This window comes from Physcomitrium patens, chromosome 25, assembly GCF_059467195.1.
Source record: "Physcomitrium patens ecotype Gransden chromosome 25, ASM5946719v1, whole genome shotgun sequence".
Classification (NCBI taxonomy): Eukaryota; Viridiplantae; Streptophyta; class Bryopsida; order Funariales; family Funariaceae; genus Physcomitrium; species Physcomitrium patens.
The window spans coordinates 622,378-636,805 of NC_143434.1; positions in this window are offsets into that span (position 1 = coordinate 622,378).

Here is a 14,428-nt window from a genome sequence, read left to right on the forward strand (position 1 = left end):
TCTTCATTGCCTCCGGTAGATATAATCAATAAGCAAATGGATTGATTTGTCTACAAATAAAAAAAGGTCCAAGCCTATAATAGTTCAATTTATTACAAAGATGAGTAGTCTTGATATAACAATGAAATAATCATACCTTGTCTCTTATATTGAATTGTATTTGTTCTTTTTAATAGGCATCCGAATTGATCTTTTGTTGTTTTTGAATTTCTTTTAATTACATCTTCATTGTTGCATATAGCTCTGACAAAGAATTTGCCAAACCTTTTCTCACAAGATTATTAACTTTTGAAAAGTCAAAAATACCAAGTTATGGATGGTAATCATAATTGGCAAAAAAATATGTTTGTTATATAGAAGAATGCATTGTATTATTATAAGCAAACTCTGCCAATGGCAAGAAGGTTCTTCAATCATCTTATTAATAATTGATAGTACATCTTAAGTATTGCTTCAAAACTTAATATATGCACTTTATCTCTCTATCAGTTTGAAGATGAAAAGTTGAAAAAAGCTTTATATCCACCTTTAAAATTTTAAAAAGAATTCTCCAAAATCTTGATACAAATTGAATCTCCCTATCTAATATAATATCTTTGACAATCCATGATATCAATAGATATTATCAAAGAAAAGCTTAGCAATTTCTTCACCTATAATAGATTTTGTGTGTGGTAAAAAATGTGCCATTTATTGGAGAACAAGCACTTTGAAGACACAATACTTAGCATCAATAAGGTTGCACACAAAGAGAGTATGGAATAAGATATCTCTCACTTCCAATATCCATTACTTATAAGTAGTGATTGCTGGCCTAAAAGACAACTTTCACTCTTTGATTTTTACGCACGTGGTCCTAAGATCCTTTTGGCATCTCATGAGGCTTGAGGGTATCCCATAACACACACTTATGACTTATACCTAGTCTTTGGATATTTCCTTGTTAATATTTTATCCTTTTGACTTTGACTCTTAGTCCATGATTTTGTTCTATATCCATTGGATGCCCTTACCATATACCAAGAATCAAACCTTTGACCACTAGCAACTTATTTAAGTTAATATCCTCTATAAGATAACTTATTCTACTTTTATTTTCACACTCCCACTTTGCTATTGGTCAAATAGATTTTAATCCTAATACCTTTTTCAACATATAGTGTCTATCTTTTACTAATGCCTTTGTCAACAAATCAGCAAGCATTTCCTCCGTTGCACAATACATCATATCAATCACTCCCATTTCAATCTTCTTTCTTATAAAGTAATGTTGAATGACAATGTGTTTGATCCTTGAATGATGCTTTGGATTCTTTACAAATACAAGACATCCTTGATTGTCACTCTCCATTGGAGTTGCTTCCATTTGCACATCTCTAATGTCCTCTAAAAGTTATCTCAACCATATTGCCTCCATTATACCATAGCTGCCATGTACTCCGCCTCCATTGTTGACCTTACAATTGTTGGTTGTCTCTTATAATTCCATGAAATTGCTCCCACTCCAACAAAGAATACATAGCCCATTGTTGACCTTCTATCATTTGCATCTCCAGTCCAATCCGTATCACAATAATCATGCAAACTAATGTTATCACCTCCAAGGCATAATTTGAAGTTCAAAGTACCTTTTAAGTATCTCATGATCCTTTTGATGGTTGCCCAATGGATTGGTCCAACCTTTGACATGTATTGACTCACAACACTTATTGCATATGTAAGATCCACCCTTGTGCCAACCATTGCATACATAAGTGAGCTCACTGCTGTCTTGTATGGAACACCTTGCATTTGACCTTCAACTTCAGCAAACTCTTCATCCATGAGCTTCATCAACTTCAAGTTTGCCTCCAATGGTGTTCCAATAGGCTTACACTCCTCCATATTGAACCGTTTCAACACTTCTTTAATGTACTTCTTTTGGCTCAATGTAATAATCTTCTTAGCTCGATCTCTCACAAACTCCACTCCTAAGCAATAGTAGAGCTCTCTCAAATCACTCATTTCATACTCCTTTTTTAACTTTACCTTCAACCAATCCATCATCTTCAATGTATTGATTAAGATGATTAAATCATCAACATAGAAGATGACAATCAATATGAACCTATTTGATTGTATCACATATAAGGAATGATCAGCCTCACTCCTTACAAATCCTTCACTTATAAAGAATGTATCAATACATTGGTACTATGCCCTTGGTGAATGCTTTAGTCCATACAAGGATTTCTTCAACTTACAAACAAGGTGTTGTTTATCTTTTCCAACAAATCCTTGAGGTTGCTCCATGTAGATGTCTTCTTCCAATTCTCCATTCAAGAAAGCCATCTTCACATCCATTTGATGCATCTCCATATCCATTGCTGCTCCAATTGCCTCAATGGTTCTAATGGTGGTGAATTTGGCCACGAGAGAAAATGTCTCATTGAAATCTATACTAGCAACTTGTGAGTAGCCTTTCGCAACCAATCTTGCCTTATACCTCACAACATTATCTATTGCATCCCTCTTTATTCTAAGCACCCACTTACAACCAATTGAAGCTTGATTTGATGGAAGTTGAGTCAATTTCCATGTTCCATTGTCCATGAGTGATTTGTACACTTCTTCTACAGCATTCTTCCACTTCAACGCATCCGTGGACTTCATTACATCACATAAACTCAATGGATCAGTAAGAAGTACAACTTTGTCATGTTCTTCACTTATTTGAGGAAAGATGTAGTCCTTCCACAATTCACCACGTGGTTTTCTTTCTCTCAAAGGATATCTCCTTTCATTTGAAGAAGACCCTTCTTCTTGCATTCCATCCTCTCTTCCAACCTTCTTCTTCTTCAATGCTTGTCTTTTCTCACTCAAAGGTTGATATTCTTCATCATCATCACCTTCAATATCTTCATTGTCTTCATTGTTAGTTTTAGAAATTGAAGGTATACTAAGATTTACCTTCTTTGGCACTTGATCTTGACTTCTATTTCCTCCATCCTCATTATCATCATCATCTTCTTCTTCTTCTTATTTCTTTGTTGAACTTGAAGATGTATCCACAAACACACCTTTACTCCCACTTGGACATTCTTCCAAGTGCTCAAAAATAGTCTTATGCTCCAAGAACTCTACATCACGACTTTTGATGATCTTCTTGGTTTCTAAACACATTAGCCTATATGCTTTGGTACCTTCACAATATCCAAAAAATACACATTTTGTACCTTTTACATCAAGTTTGCACATGATACCATACAAGTGTTCATTTGACACCATAAAAGTATTCATTTGCATCATTAAGGTTTGTTGCAATCATCCCAAAAGCCTTTCTTTCACGACATTTGTACTCCTTCACCTTGATATCAGCATTGTCACTTGGAGGGTCTTCACTTTCATCAACAATGTCCCAAAGGTCCAATGAAGCCAACAAAAGCTCCATTTTCTTCTTCCAATGGTAAAAGTTGTCACCCCTAAACTTTTCAATCACTCTCAAGCTTTCACCTTCAGTTGAAGCCATATTTAAGGAAGGAATGTGTGAAAAAAAATCAAGAAAAGAAAAGATAGAACTCTCAAAATCAACAAGAAGGTGTTGCTGCCTTGGAAATCCAGAATGCCCTCTTTGTAATTATACAAGTGATTTCACTCTTGTATCACTCTCAACTTCACATATAAGACTTCTCATAAGTCTTATACTCTATCTAAACCTCTTGCATAAGCTTTGCCACTCTTCAATCACTCCTCTTTCATAAAATTTTTCTAACCACATAAAACACTTCTTATAACAAATAGAAAAATCTCTTATGAAGTTAAGTACATGAAAGCAAAAAGTTAGAGCACCAATGATGAAACTCAGCAAAGAAATATAATACTAAAGTCCTAAAAAATCATTATATGGAGTCTAACAACAACCAAGACTATCAATGCACTTAACAACAAGTAAAAGTAAAAACAACATCAACAACTACATGCATAAGAAGAGTTAGAAAAGAGCAAACTCAAACTTCAGTAACAACCATAAGATCTATTTCTCACAACAAGAAAGACTTCAAAGTACTTCAAAACTCACAAGTAAAGGTGAGTGGCCTCATATTCTATTAGAAAACAAGCACTTTGAAGATACAATACTTAGCATCAGCAAGGTTGCACACAAAGAGAGTAAGAAATAAGATATCTTTCACTTTCGATACCCATTACTTATAGATAGTAGTTTTTATTTTAAAAGACAACTTCCACTCTTTGACTTTTATGCACATGGTCCTAAGATCCTTTTGGCATCTCACGAGACTCGAGGATATCCTATGACACATACTTATGACTTATACCTACTCTTTGGATATTCCCTTATTAATATTTTATCCTTTTGACTTTGAATCTTGATCCATGACTTCGTCCTATATCCATTGGATGTCCTTACCATATACCAAGAGTCAAACCTTTGACCACTAGCAACTTATCTAAGTTAATATCCTCTATAAGGTAACTTATTCTACTTTTACTTTAACACCATTTAGATAAAACGATCTGCTATCACAAATATAGAATCATATAATTCTAAAATTAAAAGATCAATATTAAAATTTATAGAAATAAAAGACTATGATTGTTCTAGAATAAGTAATAGTTGAAGAAGTCCATAAGGATGATGCCGAAGAGTTTTTGACCTTGAACAAATGTCACACAATTGAACAAAGTCTTTTACAACCTTCTACATTTGCAGCCACCAAAAATCTCTAGATATTAGTTCTAGAATCTTGTTGTATTCAAAATATCTTGCTGTTGAAAAGTTGTGATGTACTTAAAAAATATGTAAACGTACTTCTCCTTCTAGTACATATAGGCATCCTTCGAAATAAAGTAGGTTGTTATTGAACTCAAACTTAGAAGTATCATGAAAATTAGAAGAAATATTCTTCATATCATGAATAAGAGGATCAGAGGACATACTTGATTGAATTTATTTGAAAAAAATTAAATCAATAGTCAATATTAATTTCACTACTCAAAGATAAAAAATTTCTAGCTTCAATAAAATTATTCTTTGTTGAGCAAAAATTGCATCTCTTTCTTTAAGTACAAGATAAGAACATCTAAAAAGAGCATCAAATAAACCTTATTGTTTTCTTAGCTGATAAGAGATATTGAACTTAAAACTTGATAAAGATATGCTCCAACAAGCCTGGCAACAATTCAAAACATGAATTGATATGAAATATTTGAGGTTCTTGTGATCTAAATATACGATAATTGGATTGGAAGCATCTTCTAGATAATAATGCCATTCTTAGAAAGAATCCATAATTGCAAAAAGTTCTTTGTCGTGGAGCTCAAAATTAATCTCGATTACAAATAATTTCTTAGAATAAAAAGCTATCAGGTGAAGTTTATCATCTATTCTCATTTGTGATAATACAGCATTCAAAGCAAAGTCTGATGCATCTATTTCCATAAAAAATGCCTTAGAGAAGTCTATGCAATACAAGATTAGTATAGAGACAAAGATTGTCTTTAAAGCTTCAAATGCTGCTTCTGCTTCTTGATTCTATTGAAGTTTATCTTTCTAAGTCAAATGTGTAAATGGAATTACAATTTGAGAGAAGTCCTTAATGAAGATCTGATAATAATTAGCAAATCTCAAAAAAAATTAGACATCTCAAACCGTTTTTGAAATCTTTCAATCCATAATAGTTTGAATTTTCTTAGGATCCATCATAAGTCCATTGTTTGAAATGATATAACCTAAGAAGTCAACTTGAGTAGTATAGAATATACATTTTTCTATCTTGGAACAAAGTCTCAAATCTCTTAATTTTTATAACACACAACAAACATGAAGTTCATATTCTTCTATATTCTTAAAATAGGTCAAGATGTTTTCTCGATAATAAATAACAAAATTATCCAAAAACTCTTGAAAAACATCATTTATAAGATGTTAAAAAGTTGCTAGTGCATTTATAAGTCCAAAAGGTATGACATTATATTCAAAATATCTGTACCTGATTTGAAATATACTCTTCTATTCATTTCTTTTTTTGATGCATACCAAACTGTATGTTCCTCATAGATCTATTTTTGTATAGATTTTAGCTTGATTCAACTAATCAAAAAGTCGAGATATTAAAGGTAGTAGGTACTTGTCTTTAATGGTGATCTTGTTGAATCATTGATAATCAACACACATCTGCAATGATCTATCTTTTTTCTTCACAAATAAAATTGGAGCTCCCACTAGAAATTTGGACTAGTATATGAAGTTCTTAACTAGATTTTCTTCAATATATTCTTTAAATTCAGCTAACTCATTTTGTGATAAATTATAGATTGGTCCAAATAGTGGTTGTGTTCCTTCTTGAAGGTTAATTGAGTAGTCATAGGAATGATGTTTTGGAAGAGTATCCACATTTTTTTTTTCAAATACATCTTAAAAATCTTGATATTGGCTTAGAATACCACTTAAAGTCTTTGAACCATTAGAAACAAGTGTGGCATAAATGACATAAGGTGATCTTTCTTTTGCAGCATGCAAGAAAGCTCTTGCACCTACAAACATAGGTTTAATTGTACTAGACTTGTGTTTTTTTACTTGATTAATTACACTCTTAATTATGCTTTTAAAAATGTCAAGAATAAGAGAAATCCAATCAATTCGAGGGTTGTATTTTTTTAACCACGATAAATCTAAAATAATTAGATTAAAAGGAGATCTAATGATATTAAATACTACAAAGTTATTATGATCATTACTTATTACCTCTATGGAAAGGATTTTGTGAGTAATATCTCCAAAAGACAACAGGCAACCATCTATGACTTCTACATGAATAGGTTTAGTTTTTCTTACTAAAGATATGTTAAGACTTTTAGCTAATTCTTCATCTTAGAAATACATTGAGACTCCTGAATCTAACAAGGTAGAGGCTTTGTAATATATAGGTCCTAAAATAATATTTAATGTAAAACAAGGAGAAGATTTTGAAGAAAGAATAGGACCTTTATTAGGTATTGTATAAGGTTCCAACTGCACAATCCCTATTATAGTTGGACAAACTCGTTTTTTGATTTATTATCTTCTTTGATATTTATACTCTTTATTTTATAATTGCTTTATTCTTTAGATGATATTAAATAATCTGTTTAGGTTCTCCACAATATAAGCACAATCCTTCATGATGACAATGAGTCTTTTTTGCTCAATAAGGAGTTTAAAACATATTGCATTAATTTATATATCGTCTACTTCTGAATGTATGTGTTGAAGAGGCAATAGTGTTGCCCTTGAATTATGGTAATGTTGACGCTCACTTGTTTGACTCTCGAATCAAAATTCAAAAAGTTGATTGTCATACTTTATAGCAAAGTTAATTGCTTGACTCAATGTTTAAGGATCAAGTAAGTTGAACATCAATTTCTTTATGTCATATTATAATCCATAGAAAAATTGGCAAATAAGTGTAACATCATCCCATTAGATATCTGTTACAAGTTATTAAAATTATGAAGCATATAATATTATGGATTGATTGCCTTGTTGTAAAATACGGATCTTGTTGGTTGAAACTCAAGTTGTATCATGTTTTCCATATATGGATTGAAACTTTGCCAAAAAAAACTCTCAAATTATCCAATATTGGATCTTGTCATTCGAGAAAAGATAAAAATCATAGTAATGCTGAACCTAAAAGAAGTATATCAATGAATCTAACTTGTGATCTTAAATTTGGATAGCTTTGGTATTGAAGTTCAATCACAAGTTGTACTTGATTGATTAATCTTTGAAACTTGGATCTTATACTATCAAACTTCTCAATAAGGGAACTCTTGATTTTTTAGTACCGGAAGGATGTTACAGTATAGGAAAAGAGACATGATTAGATGTAGATGTTGTAGCAGCTCCAATCATATCTATATCATCTCTTCCTACCATATTTGTTACTCCTTGTGGTGGTAAATTAATTTGATGTATTGTAAGCATTAACTCTCTCAATTGCTCTTGCATTTGTGCCATTGCACTTTTCATTTCAAGAAGCTTTGCCATAATAATACTTAAAAAATAAGTGTCTAATATTACTCAAGACAAGTAGAAGAAGGGACTTGAGAACAAAGAAGATACTAAGAATAATATTAGTTTAAAAGAAAGTAATTCACAATTTTTAATACACTTATGTCTTATCAAAAAAAAAAAAATAATCCATTCTTAATCAAAAAAAGATAAAGCTCTTATATTATAAATTTACTCTTATCAATCTGTCAAGGACATGAACTAGAAGATGATGCATAAACTTGAGAAATCTATATCAAAAAAATAGTGACAAAATAAAAATAAAGTAATATGTATATTAAAAAAAAAACTATAATGGCTATTGTCAAATAATAAGGAAACTAGAGACTCTTAAATCTAAAGTAGAAGTAAAAAAGAAGTTGACAAAGAATGAAGAGAGCTTCGCTCTTACCTCTATATTTACTATCTAACTAAAAGCTATGTGGCGATATTCTATAGGACCTCTAATATGAGTTGACTTTGTAGGATATATGCCTTAACTTACAAGATAAGTTTTTTACGTGTAGGCCACATGGTTAGCTTGTTCTTTAAGCTACCAACATGTGTAATATGTAGTTAACTTGTTGACCAAGTTTCTAACCTTTTTATAAAGTATAAATATATCTAAAGTCAAAGCAGCATTTATAAAGCTTCTAAGAAGCTTCTCTAGAAGATATTATGAAATTAATCTATTTTTACCTACTTCTATCTATTCATATTACTTAGATAATAATTACAATAAATATATGTCTGTGATATTATCCCTCCATCTAGGGACGAGTTCCATGAGGAGTGATGATCACATGTCGAGGAAGTCTAAGATACGGCAACTTATATTTGTCACATACTCTAATCTTTATTCTCTTCGAAGATGATTGATAGGACCTCTTAATCATTGATAGTGTCTTATATTAGGACAAAAAGACCACCCAATTTTTTTATTTCTATTGGCACCTTCATAACTTCCTTCAAATAAAACGTTTTGAATATTGTCAGGAATTGTTCCTATATCTAATAAAATCACGAAACGTCAAGAATTCCTTCCAAGGTTGTAATACCAAATACGTTGTCATGTTATGGTTCAGATACTATATAAAAATAATGTAATTATCTACTTAATATATAGTTTATTAAGTAACATGGTGAGAGCCATGTTATTAGATTTTGGTTGGTTGTAGAATATAATTTGATTATTATCTTGAAAAGAGGTGTTTAAAAAAGATTACTATAGAGTTTGTATAACTTTAATTTTTTTTTGATAGTAGCTTTTAAGATTGGTTTTGGTTGATAGTAACTTCTAAATATTTAGAATCACCTTTGTTAGACATTAGTGACATTTAAAAACTTATTTTGGTTCTTTTATTTGGTATTTAGAGTATAAATTATATAAATCTTATAAAAAAAAAGATTGAAGAACGATTTTGGTAGCAAAGGGAGTAATTAGGGCATCAATATAGATGAATGGAGATGGATGTTGAAAATCTCTATTCCTATTAGTCAAAAATCATGACCAATGGGCTTTGAGGAGGCTGCCGAAGGCCATATTAGAGATTGGGGTTAGTTTTTCGGAATCATTTGAGCTTTGAAGGCTAGAATCAGCAAGTTTAGGTTTTTGGCTATATTTTTGGTGCAAAACTTGTATGATTTGGAGTTTATATGAAGGAGATATAGGCGCTCAAAGTTAAGGTGTTGATTTTGGAGCTACTATCATTCTTTTTGACATAACGCACGCGTATAGAGGGCAATTGAAGATCGGCAATTGCGACTGGAGAGAGCACTTTTGCGGCTACACTTTTTGCAATTGCTTGCTGGATTCCAAGTTGGAATAAAGGAGTTATTGGATTTGAAGTCAGCACATGCAATTTAAAGGTAGTAAGTATTCTGATTTACTAAAGATTGTGTCTTGAGCTATATCTTATGCAAATTAATAAGGTTTTGGCTCAAAATTTCATAGAATGTGTAAATACATGTTAATAAACTTTGTACATAAGTTTGATGACATTTGAGTATTGGATTCTTGAGATATTAAGAAAATAGTGCTCAGGTACTTGTAAATTAGAATTTAGAGCATCTACTAGGATTTCTTAGATGCCAAAAGCTTGAGAGTGAATTTGTAGTTGGTTTTTTTGTGGTAAAATTTAAGGATAAATTCTACCTATCCTATAAATTTAAGACAAATTGAACAACTAAATCAAGAGTTATGAATTTTTAAGTTTTGAGACAAAAAAATCCTTTGCATGAAAAATATGTTTTGAAGGGATTTTGTTATATTTTGAATTTTATGTAAAATCAAAGGAGTTTTGGAAGCTAAGATAAAATTCATATAAAGGTTTAAGCTAAACTCTCTACAGCTAGATATCCAATATATTCCCACATAGCAAATCATGTCATACAACAATATTGTATCTCGCCATCTATTTGAAAAAGAATATGTTGTTCTTGAGGATCTTAATTTTAATTACGTCGTCTTAAAAGTTGTGACAATTGTAATGTCTCATCCGGTAGGTCAGCAAACAAAGGCTCTTCAATCAAACCCATTGGTTGTTGGTTCTCTATCTCTTTAGTATCACAACTACAAAGAAGCTACAAAAAAAGATTGAAAGTAGAATGCTATCTTACCTAGATCTTGTTTCTTTTACAAGAAAGATTTTCATTTTGATTTTGATGGATGTCATTGATGAAAAGCCTCCACCACATTTGCTGCATTTACAAGATTCTTTATTGGCTCCCATGTACATTCACTAATACCATATATGCACGAATAGACAAGATATTTTAATTTATTTTGGTGCCGCCTGGAATGTAGGACTTCTTTGACTTCAAACTCTTTATTATTGTCCACTTCTATATAAAGAGGTGGAGTTTGTCTGCTTCTTAGTATGTCTACTATCTTGTATGGTTTAAGAAGAGACACGTTAAATACTGGATGGATTTTCATTGACTCCAGTAGCTAGAAACGATATGCAATTGAATTGATTTGTACAGAAATAGGAAATGGTCTAAGTCTATGATAGTCCAACTTGTGACAAAGATGAGTAGTCTTGATATTATGACAAAGTAATCATACCTTGTCACCTGTATAGAATGGTGGTTGTTCCTTTCAATAGACATCTGCATTGATCTTTTGTTATTCTTAAACTTCTTTAAACTGCGTCTTCATTGTTGCATGTAATTATGACAAATTATTTGCCAAATCTTCCGCTACATGATTATCAACTTTTGAAAAGTCAAAAGTATCAAGTCCTGGATGATAATCATAATTGACAAAGAAAGGTATTTTTTTAATAGAAGAATGTATTATATTATTATAAGAAAATTCTACCAATAGCAAAAGAGTTGTCCAATTATCTTATTGGTAGTTGATGGTACATCTTAAATACTGTTCCAAAACTTGATTAACATGCTATGTTTGTCCATCAGTTTGAGGATGGAATGCCGAAGATAATTTTATATTTACTTTTAGAATCTTGAAAAGAATCCGCTAAAATCTTGATACAAACTGAATTCCTATATTTGATATAATATCTTTGGATAATCCATAATAGTGATAGATGTTGTCAAGAAAGAGCTTAACTATTAATTCACCTGTGATAGATTTTATACATCGTACAAAATATGCCATTGTGGTTGTCATTTTATTTATTCTGAAAGAAACCTCCCAGAATAAACTCGTATAGGGGGATTCGAACACAGGAAAAGACCATGTATATGAGCTCCAATTATTAGGGTCACGCAATTAACTGCTACTGCTGAATGCTTATCATACCGAAGAACACTTAACTTTTCCTCCTACTGTCCACTCTCTCATATCAATACAATAACATCCACGACAACGAGTTCAGTATCCTGTGTAATTCACAAACACACAAGCATATCCCAAACTCTGGAACGAACAACTTCCAATCCACAGAATCTGATCAAGACAATTTCTTCAATTACAATTCCTCTCCACTGAACTTACAACCTTGCGATAAACAGTGACTGGAAACTTCCATACATCCTCAATCTTTCACAACAATTGATAAATAGTGATCCATAAATAACTTCATAAATCAAACATTAATTCATTAAATCGATTTTTTTCACTAGAATCAACACTAACACAAAAGAAACAAAAAAACTAAGAAGAAGAGATAGCACCAAGCTTATCCGTGGCTCAGTACTATCACAGTCTAGCATTTTTTTCCCCTCTCCCATCCTCCTTATACTACCCCGAGATACCAACTCCTATACTACAGATGATAACTACTTTTCTTGATTATTCATCCATTCTACTTGTTAAACCACCTTTTTAGCAGTTATCTATCCTTGTTTACACTATACACTAGGTATCTATATTCTAAAAATAACTACTTATTCTACATAGCCCCACTCCTAACTATGCAGCATCCCCACAAACACAGTATTGATAAACAAAAACCAATCTTTTCTTTCTTTTTTTTAACTGGATTGTTCAATCTCTTCGATTTCTGGCACTGGCTCCATTTGGTCTTGTTCCAGTACTATATCTTCTTCTTCCGATTCACCCTGAATCTCTGTCCTTAATTGAGCTATTAAATCTTCATTATACGCTTCCAATTCTCGAACCTGAGCTTCCAATTCGAAGATTCTAGCATCTTTAACTTCCAGTTGTTGCTGCTGTTGTTGTAATTTCTCCTCCAATTTTCCAATTCTTATTTCTGTTGAAGCAAATGTTTGTGATTGACCAATATTGACCAAATCACTCTCTAATTTCGTTATTGTTTCCTTCAAAATAATAATTTCTGCTTGTAGCTCATCCGTATTGTTTCGATATTGGTCATCCAATTATTTCTTTTCAAGCTCCAATGCCTCCTTCTTCTCTCGTTCCATCTTCAACTGAGCATTCATCTTCTCCTATTTCAATCTATATAATTTGTAAGTTTGTAGTAATTCTTGCCTTTGATTTTTCTGGATATGCTGAATCCTCTGTTTTTCCTTTGATCAGTTTTTCACTTTCTCATCCAATTCACATTTCACTTGTATCTTGGATTTCGATTCTACCTTGATGACTTGTTCATGTTCCTTGATTTTATAATTTTGTTCCAATATTATTTTCTTGCTCGCTTCCACTTACCTTTTTAAGCTACCCTCATCTTCGAGCTTACTCATCGTAAGTTGCAGTTGGGAAATTTGACTCAATATAACTTCCTTAAGATTCCACCATTCCGTTATATGCCATTGAAACCCTAATTGGTTGCTTTCCCTTGGAATTGGTATTCATGTCATCATCTCTATTGTCAGCCGAATTGGAACCCACTCTGATATAGATATTGGTCTTGCTTCTCGTTCTGCTGCTCTGCTGAATTCTCCCACTTCATACACCATTACACTTGGACTAACTGTTCCCATTTGTAAACTTGGAATTACTGGTTGAGATTCCTGTTTCAATGTATACTCAATCACTGAGTTTACATAATTGGAACATAATAGTGAAGCAAACTTCCCCGTCTTTCGCTTAGCTCCCATTTCTGCATGTATCCTTGTGGCCACATAAGCTGCCTAATTGAATACCATGCCTTCCAATGTTCCTATCGCAGAAAATAGTAATCACTTCGCCATGTAGGTGGTATGCCGATTCAATGCTAACCGCTTCTGAACGAACTGCATCCATTTCATAAGTTTGGGTGTAAGTGCCTCATGTACCTCCCATCCTTGATTTTGCTTGAGAAACGACATCCCTCCTTTGAAGTAGCTTTCTGGCTTGAAATCATTTGACGTGTCTCCTCCCACCTCAAGCTCTCCGCTTGATAAATGTAAAACCTTGTGTAAGATATTCTCATCTATCCCAATTAGGACTCCTCTTACTACACTCGAACCATCCTCTAGATCATAATTTTCTATATATTCTGCCACTCGTTCTACATCAATTGGTGGTAGTTTATCCAATCCTCACAAAAATATAAATAATTGTGCATTTCTAAAAAAAAATTGCCTTTTCAATGACCAACATATATCTAACTTCATCGGTTCCATGTTGGTGATAACTACAAGAGACGGCGATCCCAGATCGCACTTAGACCTCACATTGCGGTGATTTTTCAATCGTTTTGGTGGTCTCTTCACTCTTTCTATCGACATTGTAAAAATCAAACTCTCAATACTTCCTCGCTAACACTATTGTTGATTACTGTCATAAAGCTTACAGTTCAAAGCACAATGTTTGAAATTTGTAACAATGAAACCTTCTATGAGTGCCCCGCTCCTAACTACTTACTCGGGATCCGAATCAAGAATATCTAATCCAGTGTACCTTAATCTCATGTCTAATCAAGAATGACTAAGTTCCTGACTAGTATCCAAAACTAACCATCAATCGTTTCCTAACTATCACAATCTTTCCAATCCTGTCGGTAATCATTATTACAGAGACTTCTTCCC